Genomic DNA, 20,340 nt, shown 5'->3' on the forward strand with positions numbered 1-20,340 from the left:
GGGCACGGCGCCTGCGCGGCCGGCGGTATGTGGGCGGGGCCTTGGGCGGCGCCTGCGCAGGCGGTGGCGTCCGTCCGGGGCGGACCGGGGGCGGACCGGGGGCGGGCCGGGGGGCGTGGGCTGAGAGGCCGGACCTCACGGATCCGGGCCGCGCCACTGGGCGAGCGTGTACCCGGGGTTCCAACCGGAGCCAGCGAGCGAGCGAGCGAGACGGCGCCGCCCGCGCGGTAAGACCGGGGGTCCGGTCCCCTTCGTGGGCGCCCGCGGGCCAGTCCATCCCTCCTCGGCGCCGCCCGCGCGGCCTGGTCCGGACGGCCCCGCGCCTGCGCCGGCCCCTGCCCGGGACCCCTCCCCGCGCGCGTGTGCGCCTGCGCGGTCCGCTCCGGCTCCGGGTCCGACCCGCCACGGCGCCCCGACCCCCGGGGTCCGCGGGCCGGCCTCCCTGGCCGGGGTGGGGTCCGGCCGAGCGGCCCCGAACCCCGGCGTTTCGTCTTCGGGCCTGCGCCCCCCCCGGCCTCGGTGGCTCCCCTCGCGCCCGAAGACGGGCCCAAACGCGCGTTTTCTCGAGACCCCCTGGATTCCTGGAGGCAGAGCCGCTGAGGGTAACCCGGTCTGGCCGAGGACACCGTGCATTTGCAGCAACCTGGTAATTGCATGGCCGAGTGGTCACGCCAAGACGTCCCGGTTTCCTCCTGGGCAGCTCCCCTGGAGAAAGCCCCGGGGTCCAGGTGGCTGCAGCCTGCGAACTCTGGAACCCTCTCCTCCTGAAAGTGCGGGGCGACCGGGTTCAGCGATGCCCTTGGCTATCCGAGGGCACAGTTGTGGAAAGGAGGTCCCATAAGTTCGCTGCCGGGTATGGAGTGCAGGGGGAAATGTTCTTTTGTTGTAAAACGAGCTTCTGCAGCCTCTGCAAGTGTTTCCGGCGTTGACATCAGAATCGAGAAACGGTTAAGTGTTGCAGAGCTCAGGGAGGTGCGTCTTGAGATGAAATCACACCTGTAGGATTGGCAGACAGCAAGTCATTTTTGGTGGCTTGGGGGGAACCGTGTTTTTGCCAGTGTAGTTGATGCTAAAGGGATCCATGGCAAGTCTTTCTTTACTAAAAACAAGGAATAAAGATAATACATGTATATTATGAAATAGACCAATACAGAAGGGCATGTGGCCAAAAGGAAAAGTGGAATATCGATCTGGGTAAAATGTTTCCCACGAGGAATTGACTGAGCCACTCACTCGTTTTATTCTGCAGACAGATGGCTCCTTTCTCTCTTGTAATCAGTGTACATAATCTTTAAAGACTCAGCAACTTTAGATAAGCTGCAGAATGCTTCTTAATTGCCTGCGGTATCTACAAGGTATGTAGGGATTTTTCTTGACAATTCATTTTTAGTAAGAAGGTGAATACCATGCCATAGAAAAGCTTTCTCATTGTGCGTAGCAATCCAAATACCTGAATATCAAGTACAGTATCTATGGTGTGTGGAGATTAGTTTCCTGGGTAAGAAGAAGTTTGTATCAGATTTTCTGTTTTAAACTTGAATGTTTGTATCTGCCATGTATCTTCTTGAGAAATGATTTCTCTGAAGCTGAGTTCTCTTTATAACTGACTTGGCGCAGTATAACGGATTGCTCACCTGATATTATTGCATAGGTTCAAAATTACTATCAGAGCTGGGTTTTCATTATACATAAGACTTGCCCCATGACCTTGTACGTACTTAAATGACATGGCTAACTTGCATGTATTATGCAAACTGCCCAGTTCAGTAAAGGAACAGTGACAAAGTTTCAGGATGCTGGAGAAATGCTCTTCTTGGATTTATGACTTTGGGCAAGTTGCTTTTCTTTTTCTGGACCTGCCATTCCCCAGCTGTGAATCCCGGAAGGGGTGGAGGTAGGGTGGAAAGGAGCTTGTGGTGCCAGGGTTGGCATCTAATGGGTTGTTACCTACAGAGCCCACTTCAGCCAGGGCTGGAAGATTGGTCTTCTCACCAGCTCTGAGGGCTCACTCGTGGTCCCTCCTCAAAGAGAAAGGGGGCCATAGAGTTGGTGAGAAGGAATCTGGATGAGTCTGTGGTGGGCTGTCCGTTGGCCCATGTCAATCCATAGTGGAGTATTGAGTGGAACTCCGTGTACTTAGAAAAACAGTGTCAATGGGGGGAGTTCTTCATAAAACTAAGTTCACTTAAATAAGACCACACTTTTAGGAAAACTCCTCATTTTTTATGGTGATGGTAAATGGTGGCGTCTGCTACTTGGAAATGGCAAATAAAAGGTGTGTTTCCTAATGGTAAGTCTTAGAAATAGAGCCCAGCATCTGTGGTTTTGCTGCTGTTGTCATGGAGTTTAGGAAAAAGTTCCTGGGACTTTTGCTGATAAGAAAATTCAAGTATAGATTTTTTTTTTTTAAGGAAAATATGAGTTTACTTTGTGGACATCCGTTAGTTCACAGAAAACCGCAAAGCTGAGAGAAAGAGTGCTGATGGATTTGCTTATTTTTAAAAGACGTTCCTATTCCATTCGTCCTTAAATGCTGCTTCTTATGGATATAAAATGTCAGGAGGTTGTGTGTGTGTGTGTGTGTGTGTGCCAACAAAGTAAGTTTAGGCAGGGAGATCCCCTGGAGGGTGGAATTGCTAGCACCTATAGACTACACTGCAGAGGTAGGTACAGGCTCCCCTGTGCTCTCCTATCAGCTCAGAAGCCCTTGAACCTTGTGACCTCAGCCTTTTGCTAGGAAAGGATGTCGTCCCTCGTGCCTGTTAATTCAGATTTTAAAAATGTATTGCTGATGTGCTGAGGGGGAGGGGGTACGAGGTTTCTTCCCCAGGGAGTGAACAGATGATCACAGACGCCCATGTGTCTTTCAGGTTTATAAAAGACACGTGGTGGAAGCTCTTCCTCCCAAATAAGATTTAGAGTTATTCTAACAATCTCATAAAACAGACAGAAAACCAAACCTTATAAGCTATGTATCAAAAGACATGTTTTTAAATATCTTTAACAGTGCAACCTCTAAATCTTTATAATACTCATTTTTACACTGTGAGGACTGATTCTTCTCAGCCACCTTTGAGTTCTGTCTTTTCAAAGTGTAATTAGGTAATCCGAATAAAGGAAATGTTTCCATGAAAGAAGAGAGTGAAGATCTGTGGGCTATTCACCAGTGTTTTTCCTGATTTGTTCCCACATCTTCATTGTAGTTGTTTTCTTTGCTTATTTATGTATTTATTTTTGGGCTAAATGCAGAGGTTTGTTCCTGCATCCGACTTTCCAAAATGCTAATGTGTTTGTCAGTCCGGCCCCCCTCTCGAGACCCTCCGTGGCTCCCATTACCTTCATCATAAGCTCTAGGCTCCTTGGCTTGGTGCCCAGGACACCCCAACACTGGACTCTGGCCCCAGGTCCCATCCCCCCATCTCTTTTAGGGGCTCTGTTGAGCTCTGCCAAACAGCTTGGGTCCCCTGAAACCTCTCCAGTCTTCTTGCCTCTCCTGCCTGGGATGTCCTCCTTCGTCTGATACACTTCCGAGCTCTCAGCTCAGCTGCTGCCATGCCCAGGAGCCTCCCCTAGACGCCGGTCTCTCGAAGCCTGTCTTTTGGGGACTTAGCACACTGGTTTTGTCCGCTTTCTACTCTGGGCGATGATGTCTTGGGGGCAGGGACAGCCTTCCTGCACCCCCGCAGGGCATAGTGTGTGGCTTGCTGGGAAGTGGTAAATCTACTGGGGGCCGGTAGAGGGGGAGACAAGTCAGCACGCTGTAGGGGTGACTGCTGCGTCCCTGCCCTGCTCTTAAAGAGTTTTTAAACTTAGTTGTGTGGGACCCCGCAGCGACTTTCAGAGCCCATTGAAGTGCATCCTAGCATTGCATCGTCTTATTTCCTGAAGGAGGGCACTCTGCCTCTAAAGCTTGTTTTATCTTCCAGAGAACAGGTGGACATGCCCTCCGGGTTGGAAGGAATGTACATTTTGTGCATGCTGCTTCCCCTCCCTTTTCCCCTTGTACGCCCTCCACCCTGTTTTTTTGTTTTGTTTTGTTTTGATGTGTTTGTTTGGACATTAAAGCTTTAAGAGATTAAGATTAAATTTCACGTTTGCTGTTGTGCATACAGTTTAGGGAAAACAAAAAAGGTAAGGGGGAAATATTTTGTTTCTTTAAAAAAGGCCCTCACTTAGCCTTATTTTCTAAAGAACTGAACCTATGCAAAAGAAAAAACACAAATAAGGCCTTTGTCAAGCTTTAGGTAAGAGGCATGTAAAGAAACTGGCAGCAGTGTTAGATTGGTCAAGAAATACCTGTTAAAAATTAAATTCATAAAAAACAACACAACGAAAAGCATAAAATAAGAAAAAAATTTTAAAATATATATAATAAAAAGTCCCTTTCTTCCTCTCTTCTTTCTCATGTTCTTGGGGAAAATCCCAATGAAGCTGTATGCCAGTGGCACGTCTCTCAGTCTGCATTCCCGGAGGGCTGCTGGGGCTGCTTCTCTCCAGCACACCAGCAGTAGCACACTACCCAGGACAGGCCCCTTCTCCTCTCCCCAGGATCCTCTGCACTTAGGGCCCGCTGAGTCCTGGGCCGCCCTCTACCTCCCCTGATGGTGCCTCCTTGGTTTGGGTCAGCCCATCAGGACCAAGAATTCTCCCTTTCTCCCTCCCCCTATCCATCCAGTTGTAGGTTTACAGAAAAATCATGCAGAAATTACAAGTTCCCATATACACCCCTTCCTTCAACCTAGGACCAAGAATTCTTGAGCACAAGATACAAATTTTCTTCTTTTTTTTACATTTTTGTGGATGACGGCCAATCTTAAAATCTCCTGCCCTATTTTCTTGGTCTTCTTTTCCTTTTCTGGCAGGATGCATTTTCTGCAGATGGTGGAATCATCACTGTTACTCGGATGTACTTCCTCTCCTCCGTCATGAATTACCTGCTAGATTTCCCACCCGAGTTCCTCATTTTTAATCTTTACGCATACTTCATTGTACATTCATTCAGCATAGCACAGTTCCCCCACCCCGCCCCAATTCAAGGCCTCCTGGCTTAGTTTTTTTTTTCCCCACTCATCTCCTTCCTCCCACATCACTTGTACCCTTCCTCTCAGTACCCCATCACCAACGTTGTCAACCAGCTTTCATACTTATTAGTGAGGGTTCTCCAGAGAAACAGAACCTACAGGAGATACCTGTAAAATGAGGTTTATAAAAGTGTCTCACGCAACCATGGGAATGGAAGAGTCCAAAATGCATGAGGCAAGCTGTGGAGCTGGCAGCTCCGATGAAGGGTCTGAATGAGCTCTACTGGAGAGACTCGCTAGCTGAAGAAGCAGTGAAAAGTCTTTCTTCCCCCTTCAAAGGTGGGATTATCTCATTTGCAGGAGCCACACCCTTAGTTGATTGCAAATGTGATCAGCCACAGCTGCAGTCAACTGACTGATGATTTAGTACACTAGCCTTCTGGTTTATCACCCAGCCAGGAAATATCCTTGTAGCAACAGTCAGCATCGTCCTTGCCTGACCAGACAACCGGGCACTGACACCTGACCAAGTTGACACCAGAACCCAACCTTATCACACACACCATTCTCCATGTTAGGTATTCTTTTGCATAAATGTGTGTTTTTTTAACAGCTTATCGAGATTAATTTGCATACCATCAAGTTTGCTCTTTTTAAGTGTTCAGTTCAGTCATATTTAGTATAGACACAGAGTTGTGCATCAGTCATCACTAATTGCAGAACATTTTCATCACCTCGAGGGAAACCCTATGCTCACTGGCCGTCTCTCCCCGGTGTCCCCTTCCCCCGCCTGCTCGCAGTGACTACTCTACTTTCTGTCCCTGGTTTTGCCTCTTCTGGACATTTCATATAAAAGGGAGTTATGCAATATGTGGCCTTCTGTGTCCGTCTTCTTTTCACTTAGCCTGATGTGTTCAACGTGTTGTGAAACGTGTCAGAACTTCATTCCATTTATGGAAGAGTAAGAGTCCATTAGTTGATGGACATTTGAATTGTTCCCACTTTTGGGCTATCATGACTAATGCAGCAGTGAACATTCATGAGCACGTTTTTGAGTGGGCATCTGTATGTACCTCGGAGCGGAATTGCTGGCTTATATGGTAACTCTGTGTTTAGTTTTTTGAAGAGGGGCCAGATGCTTTCCAAAGCTTCACCATTTTACATTCCCACCAGCAGTGTATGAGGGTTCCACATTCTCCACCTCCTTACCAGTGTATGGGTTATTATTGTAAATAATTTATCTTTAGCTGTGTAAAATATAACATAAAAACCTTTTAACCATTTCAAGTGGGCAGTTCTGTGACATTTAATACATTGACAGTACTGTGTAACTTTCATCACTATCCATTCCAGACCATTTTCATCATCCCAAACCAGAAGTCATACTCATTTAACAATAATTTTTCAGGTCCCTGCCCACCCCCCTCCATGGTCACACTACTTTGTTCTCTGTTTGTGTGAATTTGCTTATTCTAAATAATTCATGTAAGATAAATCATACAATATTTGTCCATTTCTGTCTGGCCCCTTTCGCGCAGCATGATGTCTCTGAGGCTCAATGTTGTAGCATATAGCAGCACTTCACTTCGTTTTACAGTTGAATAATATTCCATTGTATGGAGGGACCACACTTTGTTTATCTACTCATCAGTCGATGGACACTTGGGTTGCTTCCATCCTTTGGCTATTATGAATAATGCTGTGATGAGCATTGGTTTACAAATATCTGTCTGTGTCCCTGCTTTCAACTCTTTTGGGCACATGCCTAGAAGAATTACCACATCCTATGGTAATTCTATTTTTAATTTTCTAAGGAACCACCAAGCGAGGTTTGCACTGTTATACAATGGTACACCATTAAACGTGGATAATTATTCCATCACTGCCCTTTTTTCGGGAGTGTACTATTTTGATTCCCTTTTTCTTTTCTTTTTCTGTTTATTTTCATAGAATTTGCCTTTGTAATTGCAGATAACGTCTTAAATTAGTAACAACCCAATTCAGCCATACCTATTTAGTTTTAGTAATATACAAATGCACTAAATTATAAAGCTCTGTGCCTCCCCCTTTATATTGTTATTGCCTCAGATTACATCTTTGTACATTGTATGCCTGTTAACATAGATTTAAAATGTTATTTTACACATTTGCTTGTTAAGTCATATGGGGGTGAGGGGCAGTTACCAACCAAAAATGCAATACAGGAGTTAGTATTTATTTACCTATGTAGTTACCATTGTTCTTTATTTGTTCTTATGGCTTCAGTTTACTCTCTAGGGTCCCTTTATTTCAGTCTGAAGGACTCCCTTTAACATTTCTCATAGGCCAGTTCTTCTGGTAATGAACTCCTTCAGTGTTTGTCTGCATAATTCTTAATTTCTCTTTCATTTTTGACAGGCAGTTTTGCTGAATATAGAATTCTTGGTTGACAGCGTTTCCTTTAAAAGATTTTAAATCTGCCATCCTTCTGTCTTCCGGGATCTCTAATGAGAGATGCCGTTAACTTTTTTTGGGATCCCATATATGTGACAAATTCTCTTGCTGCTTTCAGAAGTCTCTCTTTGTCTTTGGATTTTGACGGTTTCACTATCACACGTGTTGGCATCCAGATGTCTTAGAGTCTATCCTGCTTGCAGTTCGTTGAGCCACCTGGATGTGTACATTTGTGTCTGTTATCGAATTTGGGAAGTTTGGGGCCATTATTTCCTCATCTACTTTTTCTGCCCGTCCCCCACTCCCCCCACCCCTGTATTTCTGGGACTCCTGTGACATGTATGCTGGTAATTTGATGGTGTCCCACAGCTCCCTCAGTTCTGTTCAGTTTTGTTCACTATTTTTTCTGTCTGCTTCTCACACTGGATAATTTTTATTCTTATCTTTTAAGTTTGCTGTCCTTTCTTCTGTTTAAATCTGCAGTTGAATCCATCTAATGAGTTTTTTCCTTTCAATTACTGTATTTGACAACTCTAAAATTTCTCTTGGTTGTTTTTAAAATTGCTATCTCTTTATTTTGTTCAGACAGCGTGTCCCACTTTCCTTTAGTTCTTTGTATATGACTATTTTAGCTCATTGAACATATTTAAAAGTTTTTGACCAATAGTTCCAGTTTATGAGCTTTTTTGGAGATAGTTCCTAACAAGTTCTTTTTTTTCTGTAGATGGGTCATATTTCCTGTTTCTTTCTGTATTTTGTAATGTTTTTTTGAGAACTGCACATTCTATTATGTTGTTGTTACTCTGAAAATCTAGTTCTCTTGTTCTTCTGGGATGGCTGGTTTGTTCTTTGTTTTTAGTGTGTGTGTGTGTGTTTAAGGCTGGAGCCATCAATTTGTGACTTTTCCAAACTATTTTTGCTCCCAAATGCAGATTGCACCCGACAGCACAGCTCTATATGATCTGAGCTAATGGCTGGGGAAGACGATCTGGGTCGCCTGGAGGTGTGCGCTCAGGAGGAAACGTGATGCCTGGTCTCCTGCCACCAGCTGTCCCCCAAAGGGCAAATTGTTTTTGATCTTTGGATTTTTTAATTTTATTTAATTTTTTACTTTTAAAATGCATTTGCAACCTAGTGGGGCTTGTACTGACCCATATGTGTTGGCTCTAGAAGTAATGCAGTTAGATAGATGTTTCCTTTATGATTTTGAGGTTTTTGTATTTTTGTTTACTTTGAAATGAAATTAGAAATGCACATTTTAGACCCACATTTACTAACCTTCTGTTACCTGCCAAGATCAAAGGCCTTCTTTGCCTGGCCCTCTGGGCCTGAGACCACGCTGGACCCAGCTTGGTTATGATGGAAAGCAAATCATTTGCTGCTAATCAGGATTTAACCGTAATGAATAAAATACCATTTTGTAAATAGGGTGTTGGCATTTTAGTTTCTAAATTTCCTTGTTTTTAAATAAAACAACAGCTCATCAACCTGCAATTTTATGTTAAGGCAATATTTCTGAATATTTATATTCTAGTCTAGAATATAAATGCTGCCAGGATACTCTCTAGCTGCGTTGAAATTCTTCGCAACCTCCTCCCCTAGCTTGGTTTCTGACTCTCCCTTCCCTACCCCTCATGCATTTAGGCAGGTTGGGTTCCAAAACTTCATTTGTAAAGCAATTTAATTCCCAAGGTTTATGAAGTTTGTTAATTGCATATGGCATTTAATGTGCACCCATAGCAGTATAATTTAAAAGCATATATTTTGTGCGTACCTTTCATTAAATATCGTCCTCTTACAACAACTCTTGAGAAAGTTAGCACAACTGTTATTTCCTTATTTTATGAATGAGGAAGCAAGGTTAAGACTACTGGGATAAGCAGTGGTGGAGCTTGGATTTGAGCCCAGATTTTTGACCAAAAGTTCTGGGTTCTTTTCTTTGCAACATGCTGCCTTTCCAGCAGGAATGCAGCTCTCATATGGCTGAGAAGATAGAAAGCTTGGGTAGGGCATGGGGTCTCTTGTAATTGAATATTTGAAGAGCTGTCCCACGGGAAGAGGAATGGATTTATTTCCTGTTGCTTTGGAAGATTCTGCGGTGCGTGGTTGTTACTGACGTTTGGTTCTGTATATGAAAAGCTGTCCGAGAATCTGAGGGGCCACCTTTCTGGTGTACCTCCTAGTAGCCGAAGGCTTGGGGGTGTCAGAGGGGAGGCTGCACAGCTGTGAGCCCGTCTTCCCAGCATCTGCTAGCTTTCTTTTGCTCTTCTTCTTTTGCCTCCTCCCTCTCTGCTTTTTCTTGTCTGAGCATTTCCTAGGCCGCTATTCTTCTCTTGCCTATTTTCATGCCTGATTTCACTTTCCCTTAAGCCACATCTTTTTACTGCATTGGATGGGCTTTGAAAAATGTTTAAAGATAATTTTGATGAATCAGTTCATTTTTTCTCACATTTGGAATATATCCTCATCTCTCCCGTATTATTTAACTAAAGCGGCAGTAAGGTCTGAATTTGGAATTCATCATTTTACCCAGAAACAAAATTTGAGGCGTATATACCGTGACAGTGGGCTAAGGAGAGGACTTGTTAAATAACTGTGGGATTCTCTGCTGCAGGTTTAGTACAGTCTTGTGCTCTCTCATCCAGCATTTCTTATCTTCAGAGCGTTTCTTTCCTTGTTCCGTGGGGCTGTGCAAAGTATGGCATAGAGAAAGCCTTGTGGACGGTGCGCCGGTCTGGCTGACAGAAAATGCACTCCTGCCAGGGAGGGCGCCATCTGCAGCCTTAGCTGCATGGGTGGCACAGCCTGAGTCTCAGGATGGTCTCTGGGAGTGAAGTTTCTGGAAGTAGTGAGGTCACGAGCAAAAGACCAGTTCTCTCCCAAGCACCTATGAATTTTGCCTAGTGGTTTCTTTGTCTTTCGTCCACAGGCTTTTTGGTTTGTCTTGTTTTTAATCAGTTGCTGGAAGCCTGGAGATTAGGTTTGTCTGTGCCACGTTGGGTTGGGAGATGTGAGATGATGGGGAGCTGAGCTGAGGGAGGGCTGTGCCAGTAGGTATGGCGTGCTGCTTCTCACACGGAGGGACCCGTGCCCCTGTGGTCTGGACCCTTTAGGGGAAACACTGTGATCTGTATACCCTCGCTAACCCGGGTTAGTGTGGACGCTGCATGCAGGGGGTGTCCGGCGAGGCCCTGGCTGGCCCTACCTCCACGAGCATGCTCTTGGTGACTGAGGCGGCATCAGTGCGGCTGCTTGTAGGTCAGTCCAGTGGATTTGGGGGCAGAGCTGGTGATTAGCCTCCTGATAGCTTTCTCTCCTGGCTCTCCTCCTGCCCTCTGGATCTTGTCCAACCTGGAAACAGGTTTTTTCACATATAGAGCTGGAAGCCTCCCTTCTCTGTGTTGGCAGAGACCTTTCCTGGTCACCTGTGTCTGGAGGCAGGTGGTTTATTGACTTCTCTCCTTACAGGCGCATTCCTAGAACTCCTTGCAGTAACCTGCCCATCAGACTGCTGCATTCCGATTTCAGCCCTGCCAGGCTGTGGGCACATGTAGCAAATCTTCCAGAGCCATTCTTTGACATGTTCCACCTTTTACCAGGAACCTGTGGGTGATAAAATCAAATCCAGACCTTTGACAGCAGTCGCATGCTCCCAACATCGGCATCCTCTCTCAGTTGCCACTTTTAATTGGAGGAAATGAGAAAACACCATGTGACCTCACAAGCGCAAGGTTTCATAGCTGGGATTTCAGCGACTGAGAGCTGTAGTTGAACAAAAACTTTATTTTTTTGTTCCCAAATGGTCTGCAGAGTATGGTAATTGATCCCTGGGTTTTTGGCTGATTTGCCCCCCGGCGATGGGGCTCACTGCCCCTTTACTTCTAACGTATCTTTACCTTTCCATTAACCACAGGTCGTGAGAGACTTTTAATTATTGGAGTGATGGGTTTCCTTCTCTTCTTTCCTTTCTTCTCCCTCATCAACTTTTTCTTCCTAATTCCTTTTTGAGTTCTGCTGTCTGGAGTTGGTGTCTGGAGAGGCGTTCTTCTACCTTTCACAGCACTGGAAGCATGTGCAGATGGTGACACTTGGTTCGATACTCCAGGAGTTTTCTCGGGTCCTGTGTCGGTGTCCTGTCCTCCGTGGCTGCTAGCCTGACAGCCGCTTTGAAGGACCCGCACTTGATAAGTGGTCTTCAGCCACTGCTTGTATGTGGGGACAGCATCTCCAGGCCCCAGGCTGTGTAGAGACCAGTAATGTTTGGCTTCCACCTGATCTGCTCTTGGTATGGAGCCATGGTAGCATTTGGAAAAGAGGAGGGGGGAATTTGGGTTTCAGAAAGATCAATGACTTGTGAGAGACAGGGCAATGAGAAAACTTGTCAATAGAGGGAAACGCAGATCAGAGCAGCGATCCTCAAACTTTTTCTGTAAAGGACCAGATAGTAGATATTTTAGGCTTTGTAGGCTGTGTTACTCAGGGCTTTTTAGGGAAATAGAATCAACAATATATATATATACATATATATATATGTAAATATTAGGAAATTTTAAAATGGAAATTGGTTCATGTGACTGTGGGGATGGGCAAGTCCAAATTCCAGCTGCCAGCTGGAAACTCCACTGAAAGTTTTCGGTGTATTTCCCCCAGAAGAAGCTGCCTGGCTAAAGTAGAGATGGAAATTTCTCGTTCTGAATGCCAAAATCCTCACTTCTCCTTTTAAGGTCTTCGACTGTTGGATGAGACTTCTCTCGTTGTCGAGGGTGAGCTCCTCAGTTGATTGTGGATGTAATCAGCCATAGATGCAGTCAACTTACTGATAGATTCGAGTCCAAGAAATGTCCTCACATTAATAGGCCAGGGCTCGCTTGACCAGACAGCTGCAACTTGTGCAACTTGGCCAAGGTTGCACATGAACTTAACCATCACAGTCACTGCTTGTTCACTTGGCACTTATGCACGTCTCCTTAAACCATATTTAATCTCCAGATACAAACATTAGAAAACAGTCATATTTTTGCCTAGCAGTACTCAGCTTTCTTGTGTATAACCAGGAATGCCATCCCTCCAGAATGGGGTGTAAGTCCTTGGGTAATATTTACTCTTAAACTTCATATTCTGTAAGTTAAAACTATGATATGAAGTAAATACAACTTATGTCATGTGGTAAGGGGATAAGATAGAGAAGAAAGCAGACGTGTTTGCTTTATATATATATGTTGTTCTAGTTTGCTAGCTGCCGGAATGCAATATACCAGAAACAGAATGGCTTTTAAAAGGGGGAATTTAATCAGTTGCTAGTTTACTGTTCTAAGGCTGAGAAAATGTCCGATTTACAACAAGTCTATAGAAATGTCCAATCAAAGGCATCCAGGGAAAGATACCTTGGTTCAAGAAGGCCGATAAAGTTCAGGGTTTATCTCTCAAGTGAGAAGGCACATGGTGAACACAGTCAGTTTCTCTCTCAGTTGGAAGGGCACATGGCGAACACGGCATCATCTACTAGCTTTCTCTCCTGGCTTCTTGTTTCATGAAGCTCCCTGGGACGCATTTTCCTTCTTTATCTCCGAGGTCACTGGCTTGTGGACTCTCTGCTTCATGGTCCTGCAGCATTCTGGGCTCTCTCCAAATCTCCTTCTTTCTCCAAAATGTTTCCTCTTTTATAGGACTCCAGAAACTAATCAAGACCCGCCCAAATGGTGGAGACACGCCTCTACCTAATGCAGTTTAACAGCCACTCTTGATTAAATCGCATCTCCAGGGAGATGATCTAATTACAGTTTCAAGCATACAATACTGAATAGGGATTAGAGGAAATGGCTGCCTTTACAAAATGGGATTAGGATTAAAATGTGGCTCTTCTAGGGTCCATACATCCTTTCAAACCAGCACATATACAAATACATAACAACATATATATGTATATATATACATAACAGCAAAATGAGAAAGAACTATTCATTACCATTGCAGTTTTTGTTTTTATAAGTGGTCAAGTGGTTGTGGCTCATATTTATAACCACCTTCTTCCACTACCCATTCCATATTCCCTTTACTCTCAGCAGGCACCTCAGCTGGCTGTGTTTCTTCACCTAGTGGGGTGACCCAAACCTTCATTCCTGAAGTTTCTGGGCCATTTGTAGTCCTGCCTGGCCTGGGCTGTTGAAGTTATCCATTGATTTTAATCACAGGGCATGGTAGATGCCCTAAGGGATCTCCTATATTCCAGGGAAACTCTTCTTTGCCTCTACTGTATAGTTGCAGTCCTGTTTCTACTTGATAGTCAGGATCAATCATCCAGCCACTATAGTAAGTCTGTTCTTTACCTGTTGATTCAAAGACATGAGGAGCCCAAAGTGGCCACGTGTCAGCCTTGTCTTCCAGTTCAGTGGGATCATTGTCATGTCTTCTGGTAGAAGCACCCCTCCTTTTGGAACCGAGACCTGTAGACCAGCAGAACTTTAAGGTTCCAGGGGCAGGAAGCAAACGATTTTTAGTGGGTCACCAGGAATGATAGTGAGTGCTGCCCACTCCCATTTCCACCCCTTGATGCCTGGAGCCATAAATCCTGGCTCTGGAGGAAACAGCTCTTTAGAGTGAATGCTGATTCAGAGCATACACAGCCTCCTGGAGAACACTGCCCCAATCCTTCAAGGTATTGCCACCTAGTTGGTGCTGAAATTGAGTTTCTGAGTTCCATTCTACAGTTCTGTTGATCCACCTGCTTCAGGATGATGGGGAACATGGTAATTCCAGAGAATTCTGTGAGCATGTGCCCATTCCTGCATTTCATTTGCCATGAAAAGCAAGGCTGTGTGGAATACCATGATGCTGGGTAAGGCATTCTGTAAGTCCATGGATGGTTTTGGCAGAAGCGTTGCATGCAGGGAAAGCGAGCTCATATCCAGAGTATGTGTCCATTCCAGTTAGAACAAATCGCTGCCCCTTCCATGAAGGGAGTGGTCTAATGTAATCAACCTGCCACCAGATAGCTGGCTGGCCACCTTGGGGAATGGTGCCATATCAGGGACTGAGTATGGGTCTCTGCTCTTGGCAGATTGGGCACTCAGCAGTGGCTATAGCCAGGTTGGTCTTGGTGAGTGAAAGTCCATGTTGCTGAGCCCATGCATAACTTCCATCCCTTTCTCCATGACCACTTTGTTCATGAGCCCATTGGATGGTGGAAGTGGCCGGGGAAAGAGGCCCACTTGTATGCACAGAATGGATCATCTTATCCATTTGATTATTAAAATCTTTCTCTGCTGAAGTCACCCTCTGTTGAGCATTCACATGGATCACAAATATTTTCATCTTTTTTGCCCACTTAGAAAGATCAATCCACATATCTCTCCCCTAGACCTCTTTGCCGTCAGTATTCCAGTCATGTTCCTTTCAGGTTCCTGAACATCCAGCCAACAGTTAGCATCAGCCCATGAGTCAGTGCACAAACACACCTCCAGCCATTTTTCATTCCAAGCAACCAGGTGCACTGCTCAAAATTCTGTCCACTGGGGTGATTTCTCTTCATCACTGTCCTTCAGAGATGTACCAGAAAGGGGCTGTAGTGCTATAGCTGTCCACTTTTGGGTGGTACCTGTATTTTGTGCAGAACCATCTGTAAACCAGGCTTGAGTTTTCTCTTCCTTAGTCAGCTGATCATGAGGAATTCCCCTAGAGACCATAGCTGTACACACATTTAATAACATTGCACACATATTTCAATTTCTGTCTATGTAAGTTGGAAAACTCATGCAGTTCTTTTAGAGTATAGCACACCTCCTTATGGGTCACACTTTGTACTCACCTTTTGGTTCTGTTGGGACTTGAGTCTAATTATAGATCTGGAAGAGGAGGAGGTGTGGGGTTGGGTCCTTAGAAAGTGCATCTTCCAGGCCAACTACCTCAGAGTACCCCACTGCAGTTTTATCTGGTAAAACAGGATTAATCTCTTCAGATAGAGGTGTGACGGCTATTTTCTTAGGAGAGATGGTTACAGGTTTAGCCCATACAACAGGGTTAATCTCTTCACGTGGAGCTGGGATGGCTGATTCCTGAGGCAAACCATTACAGGTTTATGTGGCAAAGACTCAGCAAGATACAGGGTTTCAGGGTCTCCACTGTCACTATTATCAACCCATGTGTCTCCATTCCAGTTTTCAGGTTCCCATTCTCTTGCATTCAATGCCCTCACTTTAACAGCAGACACCCTGCCAGCTTGAGATTTCAATTTGCATTGTCATTCAGCCACTCAAAAAGTGTGACTCTGGGTCTGTTTTTCAGAAGTCTCAAGTCTGAAGCTACAGGAAATATGATTTACTTTCAGTGCACACATGCGGCATGGAATTGGGAATTTGAAGCCTTGAGCTCATCCTTTTCTCTTACAACTTTTAATCCCAGCTATTTAGGAACAACTAGCCGTCATGATTATACTTATTAACTCCACAAAACTCTGTTAAGGTGTCAAGAATACTCTCACCCAGAGCCTTGCCTCTTCTAAGTATTTGTGTAGTCTTATCCAGTGGTGGTATCTTCTGACCTCTGTGGCCAGCTCACACCATGGACCATTAGGACTATCTTGATTGTTGGAAATGGGATCATTAGTGCATTCGAGTCGAATCAGATTCAAGAACCAATTGCAAAAACCCCAGAACCAACACAGAAAACTCATTCTTAAAATTCTGTTTCTCAAGAATTACTACTCCCTGTACCAAATCTCTATTAGTCAGGGTCCTCTAGGGAAACAGAACCAACAAGATATATATAATGGACGGCAGCAGCGTGGTGACTTGGAGCTTTCCCGTGCACCTCTGTCCTTCCTGCATCCACCGCCTCCTGTTTTTTGCCACCAGCATCTATCACTACCATCAGGCTCCATTATGGCAACCTGCAGCCCCAGTGTTGTGGCTGCATGTTGCCTCATTGAATCCTCTCACAGTCCTGACAGCAGTAACCATACCTACCAGTTTTCCGTTCGAAGAAACCAATGAGAAGACATTAGATTAGTGATGATGAACCAGTTTATGACCTAAATATCTTTGGTATACCTAATCATTATGCTGAAGATTTGGAAAGTGTATTTATTCCTCTTAGACTAATTTTGGACAGAACTGAATGCCTTGCTTAGGCTGAGGTGAAGGGATGGAGGGCATCACATTGTAGCCCTCTTGTACTCAAGGGGGTAATATTCTTTTCTGACCTCCTGGATTATGTCAAAGCACTGAACTGAAATGGTAATAGATCCATTCCTGTGACTCTAGATTTTTTCAGACTGAAGAGCTACTGTAATGACCAGTCAACAGGGGATATGAAAGTAATTGGTGGAGGTGATCTCTCAACTTTAGCTGGATAGAATGTCTTGGTTGTTGAAGATATAATTGACACTGTAAAGCAATGCAAACCATGCTTCCCTTGGTCAGGTAATATAGTCTAAAGATGGTCAAGGTTGCAGGCTTACTGGTGAAAAGGACCCCTCAAAGTGTTGGATATACACCAGACTTGGTTGGATTTGAAATTCCAGACAAGTTTCTTATAGGATATGCCCTTGACTATAATGAATGCTTCAGGGATTTGAATCATGTTCATGTCATGGCCGAAACTGGAAAAGCAAAATACAGAGCCAAAGATGAGGGTTCAAGTCACGTGATAGAGTTTGGAAATATCCAGAGCCCCATGGACATCACCAGTAAAATTATTAAGTGTTCTAGTTTTGTGACCGTCTGCTTGGTAGAGCGTGGGCATGTAAGAATTTTATCTGTTTTGTGTGTTAGGAATGTCATTTGCTGCAGAGTGAGCTCTTTATTTGCACTGTGGGCTTGTATAGACTACCATTTCCCTTTGGAAGGATGGTTGTTTCACTTGTGAGTGGAAAATCTCTTAAAGCACGCCACTTTTGAATGAAAATATCGAAGATGTAGCTATAAGAAACATTTAAAGAGAAGATATATTAGTTTTTTAATTGGTATTTTAATTTTTATATATTCATGAAAGGGCAGAAGTGGTTGAATAGTGTTAATTATACCACTGTGTGTTGGAGAAAAGTAAGAAGCAGTCAGTTTTTATATCAACAGAGATTTTTGTTGTGCCCAAGACTCCGTCCTGGAATTCCTTTGGTAGTATTTCAGTAGTATTAACTGAATTTTTGCACTTTGTTCACGTTATTTCTGTGAATCTTTGTCAACAGTCATATAAATAAATGAATTCTAAAAAACTTTTAAAAAAAGATACATATAATGTAAATATGATATTTTTTATAGAAATTGGCTCACATGACTGTGGGGTGATGGGCAAGTCAAAATTCCATGAGGCAGGCCACAGGCTGGGAACCCCAGTGAGGATTTTGGGTGAATTCCCCCACGAGAGTTGGCTGGCTGAAGTAGAGATGCAAGTTCTCCTGCTTGACTTCCAAAGTCATCACTTCTTTTAAGTCCTTCTGATCGCATGAGACTTCTCTCACTGTTAAAGGCAGCCTTGGTTGATTGTAGATGCAATCAGCCATAGATGCAACTGACTCACTGGTGGTTTAAGTCCACAAAATAGTCTCACATTAACATTCAGGCCAGGGCCAGACCAGACAACTGGACCCTTTCACATGGCCAGCTAGCACATGAACTTAACCACCTGACAGGCCATTCACTCTCTGTTGCATCTCATCAGCTTGTTACTAACATGTAAAAGCAATGTGGACAGCATGCAAATGAGTGAGCCTGGCTTGTGTGCCTATACAACTTTATTTGTGGGTACTGAAATTCGAATTTTATATGATTTTTGTGTCATGAACTATTCTTTTGATTTTTTTTTCAGCCATTTTAAAATGCAGAGCATATTCTTAGTTCATGGGCTATATGTACAAACAAGAGATAGGCTGGATTTGGACCACATGTAGTTTGTTGGCCCCTGTCATAGAGTAACAGGGAGCAGAGATGATTGTTTAGAGGGCATGGGACACCATTCCAAGGGATTAGAGTTAAGGCAGTGTGAAAAGGAAAGCATTTTTGTGCTGTAATGAATTTTTTGTTGTTGTTGTATAGTATATCATATATACAAAGCAAAGAAATAAAAAAGCAATAGTTTTCAAAGCACTCTTCAACAGGTGGTTACAGGACAGATCCCAGAATTTGTCATGGGCTATCATACCATCCTCTCAGATTTTCCCTTCTAGCTGCTCCAGAGTATAGGAGGCTAGAAGACTTAAATACTTTTTTATCATCACAATCGACTTTTTTTTTCCTTCTTTTTTTGTGAAAAATAACATGTATACAAAAAAGCTATGAACTTCCAAGCACAGCACCACAATTAATTGTATGTAATGAATTTTAAAGGAAGGATATTTTGTGTATATGTGCATACCTTTGAAATTCTCTCAATCTTTATTAAAAACAAAAAAAACCACACGCACAAAAAAAAGAAAAAGAAAAAGAAACCCACCTTTTATTGTGGAAAAATTCTAACCTATGCAAAGAAGAGAGAATAATATAATGAAGCACCACCTAGTCGTCACCCGCCTTCTATAATGGTCAGTTCCGAGCTGGCCGTCTTGTGTCACACATAGCCTCCCCCATCACCCCTCCCTGAATGGTTCTGAAACAGGTCCTAGACACCAGACTTCTTCCAGAGTTACCTTCTGCCACGCTCTGCCTCCGCCCCACCCCACACAACCTGTGGTCTTTCTGTTCCTTGAAGTTAGTGTACATTTTCTAGAAATTCATATATATGGAATGATAAAGAATGTACTGTTTTTGGGGGGGTTTTTTGCGGGGGGGGGGGCCTGGCTTCTCTTACCTGGCATAATTATTTTGAGATTCATCCATTTTATTGCCTGTTTTAATAGTTAATTGTTTTTGTAGGTGAGTTGGATTCCATTGTATGGATATGGCACAGCTTGTTGTCCATTCACCTGTTAATAAATGTTTGAGTTTTTTGGATTATAACAAAAAAAGCAGTCCTGAACATTTGTGTGCAAGTTTTTGCATGGATAGAAGTTTTTATTTCTCTTGTCTAAGTATGTAAGAGGTGAAAGGGCTGGGATCATATGGTAGGTGTATGTTTACCTTTCCAAGAATTGCCAGACTGTTTTCCAAATGGTTGTACCACATCTTCACATGGTAATCAGACCCAGGCAGTTACTTCGTATGTTGGTATGGTCCGTCTTTTTTGCTACTTTTCATTTTTTTTATTTTTGAAATTATCATACAGTAATACTAATTTTGGGGGAAGGGGTGAATTGTTCTATGAATTGTAGCACATATTTAGAGCCATGTAACTTCCAGCACACTCAGGACACGGGAGAGTTCTGTCATCAGGAAAGACACCCCGAGCTACCCCTTTGTAGTCACACCGCGTTCTCCGCCCCCATCCTCAGCAGCCACCCATCAGTTCTCCATCACTCTGAATTTTTTTTTTTTTTTTTTTTTTTTTACATGAGCAGGCACCAGAAATCAAACCCGGGTCCTCTGGCATGGCAGGCAAGCATTCTTGCCGCTGAGCCACTGTGGCCCGCCCCACTCTGACTTTTTAAAAGAGCTTGTAATTTGATATACTTTAAGGACAAAAACAAAAGTAATATAAACCCCGTACAAAGAACTCTAGTATACCCCTGCCCTCTCCCCAGATACCCAGATTCACCAGTTGTAACATTTTACCACATTTGCTGTACCATTCTGTCTATCCATGTATCTGTCAGTTAATGAGTCCGTTTTCTGAACACGTGAGTGTAGGTTGCACACATCATGCTCCTTGAACACTTAAGACCTCTATGTATGTATCCTACGAACAACAGCAGTCACTTAAGTGACTTTTTTAGTGCAGTTATCAAGTTCAAGAATTTTAACATTGATATAATGTTTGCAGTTTATATTCCCATTTTTTCATATGCCCCAATAATGTCCTG

At 43.9% G+C, this 20,340-nt stretch overlaps 1 protein-coding gene and 1 pseudogene across 4 annotated transcripts in view; both read left to right on the forward strand.

Moving 5' to 3' along the window:
- Positions 1-27: 27 nt before the first annotated feature.
- Positions 28-19,131, forward strand: LOC143682988 (uncharacterized; annotated as a pseudogene).
- SPECC1L (sperm antigen with calponin homology and coiled-coil domains 1 like) overlaps positions 124-20,340 on the forward strand; it is a 156,956-nt gene continuing 136,739 nt past the window's right edge. For 2 of the 4 annotated variants that reach the window (XM_077160176.1, XM_077160180.1), the window contains exon 1: positions 124-227. The gene's annotated coding sequence lies outside the window, so the exon portion shown is untranslated. Of the gene's footprint in view, positions 228-434; positions 647-666; positions 973-20,340 lie in introns of those variants that run through there. The other 2 variants (XM_077160177.1, XM_077160179.1) reach the window with 2 other exon arrangements.

The sequence above is a fragment of the Tamandua tetradactyla genome, chromosome 5 (genome assembly GCF_023851605.1).
Source record: "Tamandua tetradactyla isolate mTamTet1 chromosome 5, mTamTet1.pri, whole genome shotgun sequence".
NCBI lineage: Eukaryota > Metazoa > Chordata > Mammalia > Pilosa > Myrmecophagidae > Tamandua > Tamandua tetradactyla.